Here is a 6,714-nt window from a genome sequence, read left to right as displayed (position 1 = left end):
TTCCGCTGGGGAGGGGGGGGGGGGGGCGGGTCTGTATCTTTTGTTGTTGACATCAACCACTGTCTAACTTATTTTTTACATTGCCATCTGTGCGTGAGTGTTTGTGTTACAGTAATTCTTGAGGGGTTACTGGAAGAACTATCTGAGCATGATTAATGTTTGTCTAGTGGCAGGCAGCAAGAGTCATGATTGAGGTCATTTTGATTTGCTCTGAAGGTGTATATTTGTGTGTCTCCATATGAGTGTGTTTTATGTAAGCATACTGTATATACGACTTCTCAACATACAGTATGCATCATGAACACATTAATTTGTTTATTGTTATGTTCTTTAACCCACTTTATTTTATTCTCCTGTACTATGTAAGTACTTGAATGCCTTAGCAATACTGTAATGATTACAGTCATGTCAATGAAGCTTTGTTGGTTTTGACTCTCACTTGGAGAGAGAGACGAACGCACAGATAAACAGATACGCAGAGACATTGTGCGAGAGATTTTAAGCAAACCAGCTGCCCTTGATTTATTTGGCATAGATGTCTTAGTCAGTATAGAGTAATGGCAAAGACATTTATTCTGTCAGATTATTATTATTATTTTTACTTGACAACAGCTCAGCCAATCAAAGTGAATTATTAAAAACTGATAAAAGTCAATGACATGCCTATTTGTGCTATGCATATTTTGTAAGAGGGAGATGGTGTCCAGCCTCGCCTTGTAAGGATTCTTTGTTGTCCAGATGGTAATACTGTGTACATTTCACTCACTGAAGGAGAACGTGTGGTTTGTGTGTGTGTGTGTGTAGAACTTGGCTGGGAGGCAGCATGTTGATTTTCTGAGACAGCATGGTAAGACGAAATAAGAGAAAGAAAATAAGATCTTGATTATTGTCAGGCAGACTTGTCTAATGTGCGACACTGCGAGTAGACAAAAGATATGTGTGTGCTAAATCATTGAGGCAGATGATTGTGGATGTGAATATGCGAAGTAATGTTGTTGTTGCACAACTGATTGCATCATTTGTATTCAATCAGGTTTCTTAATTGTATCACGATATTAGTGTATCTTGATCAAACTTATATGCTGTTATTCTTTCCACAATCAGTGGTGTTCTTTTATAATGGCTGTCAAAGGGATGGGGGAGGCTGGTATACAAAAAAAACATCCTCCATATATTTGACAGAGGGTTGCCCTGGATACGCCAATGGATAATTGGGGAAGCTCTGATCAGCTGATAATGTGTGACTCTGATAAATGGAAGCCATTGAAACATGGAGATTTTGAGATCATAATTAACTGTAATGGGTAAAAAGGCCATTAACAATGTTCTGACAGGAAGAATAGAGACCATAGAATCAAGATTTAAACATTATGGGAATTTCTGTGTAAGTTGTCTGTAAAGCCATTCTTACATCAATTGCGGCATGGAATTGTTTACACAAGCATTACAAACTATTTACATAAAGACTCATTCTGCACAGGTTTCATGAATGACCTGGCTGATTTTTTTCAAGAATACAAGGGGTCAAGGTTTGACTGGTTAGTATGACCCCTGCTGGTATATGTTGTAACTACACCATCTGTTTCAAAAAAGCATCTTTGTCTAGTGAGAGCCATTCAAAACTGAAATTCTTGAACCAAATCAGCATATTAGAATGATTTCTGAAGAATTGTGTGACACCGAAGACTGGAGCAATAGCTGCTGAAAGTTCAGCTTTGCCATCACAAGGTGGTTTTAAAATGTGTTAAAATAGAAAACATGGTGGAAAAATGGTAATATTTCACAATATTGCTGGTTTTACTCTATTTTTAATCAACTAATCACAGTCTTAAAAAGCATGAGACTTTCAAAAAACTTTGATAAACATTTTGGTTGACACGTTTTGTGGTCCCATGAGCAAATATGGATGTCAAATCACATACTTCCAGTACCCTTTGACAGCCACTGAGGTAAATGGGAATGCTAGCAGATCTTTCTCCAGGTAGGCTATTATAGTGAAAGTGGCGTGACGTGTGGCCAAGTATGGTGACCCATACTCGGAATTTGTGCTCTGCATTTAACCCATAAGTGCACACACAGCAGTGAACACACACACACACTGTGAACACACACGGGAGCAGTGGGCAGCCAATGCTGCGGCGCCGGGGAGCAGTTGGGGGTTTAGTGCCTTGCTCAAGGGTAGGGCCGGATTTATGCATAGGCATTCTAGGCACGTGCCTATGCTCGCTCGTCCAGGGGGGGCCCAAACACAATAAAGAGAGATATATAATATATATTTTTTAAACTATGGGCAATCTACAACAGTAAAGAACCAAAACCCCAGAAGACAAATATAACAACCAATAGGGTAAAAATGACAAACTATTTCAATGGTTTCCACCTTTTTATGCAGCTAGGGAAATTGCGCTTTCTTTCTCCCGTTCTCATTCTCAGGCGCACACACACAGACGCACACACACGGAGATGTGGACAGAAACTCGTTGTCAGCGCAAATGTATCAATAAAATAGTTTCACAGCTGAAAAGCTACATGACATTTCTTAGTAACGAGGTTCTTGAAGCAGTTCAACTAAAAGTTTCGTTATTAGTAGACGCTGCTGCTGCTGAGAGACGCACAGACGCAGGTATTCACATGCGCTTAATCTCTCTCTCTCTCTCTCTCTCTCTCTCTCTAATAACTGCATTAGCCTGCATATCAATAGCGCAAGTCTGTTATTAGCTCTAAAATGACATTTTGGAATTTGCAACGGAAGGTTTGGGATGAGGTGCGTAAGAAATTACTTCAACACACACGAGATTTCAGGACGGAAACATGACAGATGTCTTGAAATAAATCATCTGAACAATGGTCTTGAGGTGGTTGTGACTCCAGGCCATTAAAATTATTAGAGAAATAATGCACTCCCGAAGTGGTATGGCCACGAGTCACGACGCCAGAGCCTATTAATGGAACGGTTCTCCATTCTCAAAGAAAGAACTACATTCGATCTTTATTGACTGATAATATTTACCAAAAGAAACGGTCAATAACACTGAACATAAGCACTTATTGTGATAGAAAACACTGTAACGGTTTCCACTGATTATTTTGTTTGCTGGGGTGCTAATATTTTATATTGATAAGGAAGGGGGGGCCAAAAATTTGTTTTGCCTATATCACGATGAGGGGTAAATCCGGCTCTGCTCAAGGGTCTCACCTCAGTCATGGTGTCGTGGGTGGAAGAGAGCGCTGTACATTCACTCCCCCACCGACTGGTTATTCACTCCCCCCATTGACGATTCCTGCCGGACCTGAGACTCGAACCCGCAACCTTCGGGTTACAAGTAGAGACCTGCACTCCCGCGGGAGTACCGCGGGACCCGCGGGACCCAACACAACAGGGTGCGGCGCAGGTCTCCGTTACAAGTCCGACTCTCTATCCATTAGGCCACGACTGCCCCTGTACTTACTTCTTTACTTACATTATTACTACATTACATACGTCATCATTTACTTCATTATAGACCATAATACCAATATTACCTTGGATAAATACCATAATAATAATTTCTTTATTGTGAAGTGTAGTGTTCTTGTTGAGTCAGTGCTAAATGAGTCATGTAGGTCCAGCTGGAATGTGGAATTGTACATTAGAGTGTTAAGCTCCCTGTCTGCGGAAATTCAAGAAATAGTCTCTGTGTTCCCCTACACTTCCATAAACACTCAATGGCACATATGCATTTTCTTACAGATCAAGCACACACACACACACACACACACACACACACACACACACACACACACACACACACTGTCCAAAGTGAATTTTTTCCGCTGACATGGGTGCGATGCTTGTGTTTTGATGTTCCACCCAGGGTGCATTTCTGCTCTGACCGTCTTAAGGTTAATCCTTGAACCAAAAACACATGCGTTCACATACACACATATGCATACACACACAGGGTACATTGTGTCCCTGGGGCATCTGGAGGAAAGATGAGAGCTACTAAATTAATTAGACTCACTTCAATAAGTCATTGAGATTCACACACACTCTCGTCCCCTCTTTTTCTCTCTCCCACTCTCCTCTTCACCTCCTACCCACTCCTGGCAGTACCATTTGCATGAGTTTCATATAACCAGAACTTTCTTTTTTTTAATCACGTCTCCATTCCTTCCTTCCTTCCATCTCTAAGGTGACCTCTTTAAGAATACTTCCATAGCAACCGTAAGCACATTTGGTGCACTTGACCCATCCAGCTGGCCACTATGGACCCTGCAGAGGCCCTATAAACTAGAGCTGAGTTTTAGAGCTGTTTTACTGAGTACTTCATTAGGAGATTATTACTGAATGAGAATACATGAATGTGAATGAAACAGTCATTCATTTTGATTGAGGAAGGATAAATCTAATGAATTCATGCAATTAGAGCTGAAGGAGACATTTTCATGAATAAATGGGGGCAATGAACCTTGACATGCTACAAACAATAACAAATTTAATGTGGGAAAAGATTATACATTTAACACTATACATTTAACACATCTTTTATGTCAGTTAATATGGGAACAGGACAACAAGCAGAGGTACATTTATCTAGAAGTAAATGGCACAAATAAGTATAGGCCTATTCATAATTTTTTATGTTTATACTAAGCATTACCGCGGAAGTAGGGGTGCTGAGGGTACTGCAGCACCCACTGATATATAGCCCAAGAAAAAATTAGGGGTGCGGTGTTAAAAATAAATAAAACCCATTTTATTAATTTGTATATTCATTAAAATTCATAGAAAAAAATTTGCCTAAGCCTATAATGACAATACCGCAACAGTAAAACATGAATTAAGTTGAATCAGATTGATTGTGAAAGTCGTTTCAACTTAAACTGACTTAGGAAGTCGTTTGTTGCCATGACTTTTTGATCATATTATTTATTACCTGTAACATGTCTGTGCCGTACCCAAATCAAGAATTAAAGACCATTTTAGCCATTGCGAAGATAGAGCAGAGAAAGATCGAGAGCGTCTATTTACCTCAGCAGCAACCAATCTCGCATTCTCGCAACTGCAGCGCTTATTTTGATCTTTAACGTTAGATCTTACCTATTCTTGGAACAAAATGAATGCTTAAGGTTGATTCAGTATTACTCTTAATGAAAAAAAAAAAAAAATCCCACACACAACATCAGCAATACAATGACAAAGTAGCTATTAATCATAAAACTTTTATTAACAGAACGAATAAGAAATACCCGCGTTGTAACAAATAGGCCTAGCCTAAATAAAAGTTTTTTGGATTTCCCCTTACTTCAAACGAATGCTTAGTTTGTGGCCCATTATTATTAATAATAATAACAATAATAAAAGGCTATATAATAAACAATACAATGACAAATTCACTTATATTAAACTTTGAACTTTTATTAACAATATGAATAAGGAAAATATGTTTTACCCTCATTGTAACAAATAAACAGTCTTTGGATTTCCCCTTTCTTTCAGTGTAAAACGATAGTAGTTTGTGGTTCATTATCCTATTAACAAAACATATCAGCCATAAAATAGTACAATGGCAAATTTGCATAGGCCTATATTAAACATCTAACTTTTATTAACAAAATGAATAAGACGGATATAGCCGTTCCCGCGGCTATGTTTATATATTCAAATATATATTTCATAATTTTGGCTCTGTATATGCCACCAGAATAGAATTCAAATGAGACAATCAAGATGAAATTGAAGTGCAGACTTTAAGCTTTAATTGTCTTTAACAAGTGAAATGCATGCTCAATCGGGTTGAAATCAGGAGACTGACTATTCCACTGAATATTCCACTTTTTTATCTTCAAAAACTCCTGGGTTGCTTTTGCTGTATGTTTTGGGTCATTGTCCATTTGTACTATGACTGAAAAATAAAATAAAAATAACTTTGCTGCATTTGGCTGAATATGGGCAGACAGTATATCCCTATACACTTCAGAATTCATTTGGCTGCTTCGGTCTCCTGTCATGTCATCAATAAACACCAGTAATCCAGTGCCACTGGAAGCCATGCATTCCCATGCTATCACACTGCTCCACCATGTTTCACAGATGATGTTGTATGGTTTGGATCATGAGCTGTTCCATGTCTTCTCCATACTTGATTGTAGACTTGTGACACGTGTTGTCCTCCGTGGACGTCCATGCCTTTTTATGTTGCTGAGCTCACCAGTGCATTTTCTTTTTCTCAGAATGTACCAAACTGTTGATTTGGCCACTCCTAATGTTCCTGCTATCTCTCTGATGGATTTGTTTTGTCTGTAAAGCCTAACAATTGTCTGTTTCACCTGCATGGAGAGCTCCTTTGACAGCATGATGTGGGTTCACAGCAACAGCTTCCAAATGCAAATGGAACACTTAGAATCAGCTCCAGACCTTTTACCTGCTTAACTGATGTAGAAATAACGAAGGAATAGCCCACATCTGTCCATGAAATGGCTTTTGAGCCAACTGTCTAATTACTTATGGTCCCTTGAAAAAGGGGGGAGGTACATATTAAAGAACTGTAATTCCTTAACCTTTCCTCCAGTTGTGATGAGAATACCCTCAAATTAAAGCACAGAGTGTGCACTTTAAGCCAATATTCATTATACAGTGGGTACGGAAAGTATTCAGACCCCCTTACATTTTTCACTCTTTGTTATATTGCAGCCATTTGCTAAAATCATTTAAGTTAATTTTTTTTCCTC

The sequence above is a fragment of the Sinocyclocheilus anshuiensis genome, unplaced genomic scaffold, assembly GCF_001515605.1.
Source record: "Sinocyclocheilus anshuiensis isolate Anshui unplaced genomic scaffold, SAMN03320099.WGS_v1.1 scaffold438, whole genome shotgun sequence".
Classification (NCBI taxonomy): Eukaryota; Metazoa; Chordata; class Actinopteri; order Cypriniformes; family Cyprinidae; genus Sinocyclocheilus; species Sinocyclocheilus anshuiensis.
This window is presented reverse-complemented; position numbering follows the sequence as displayed.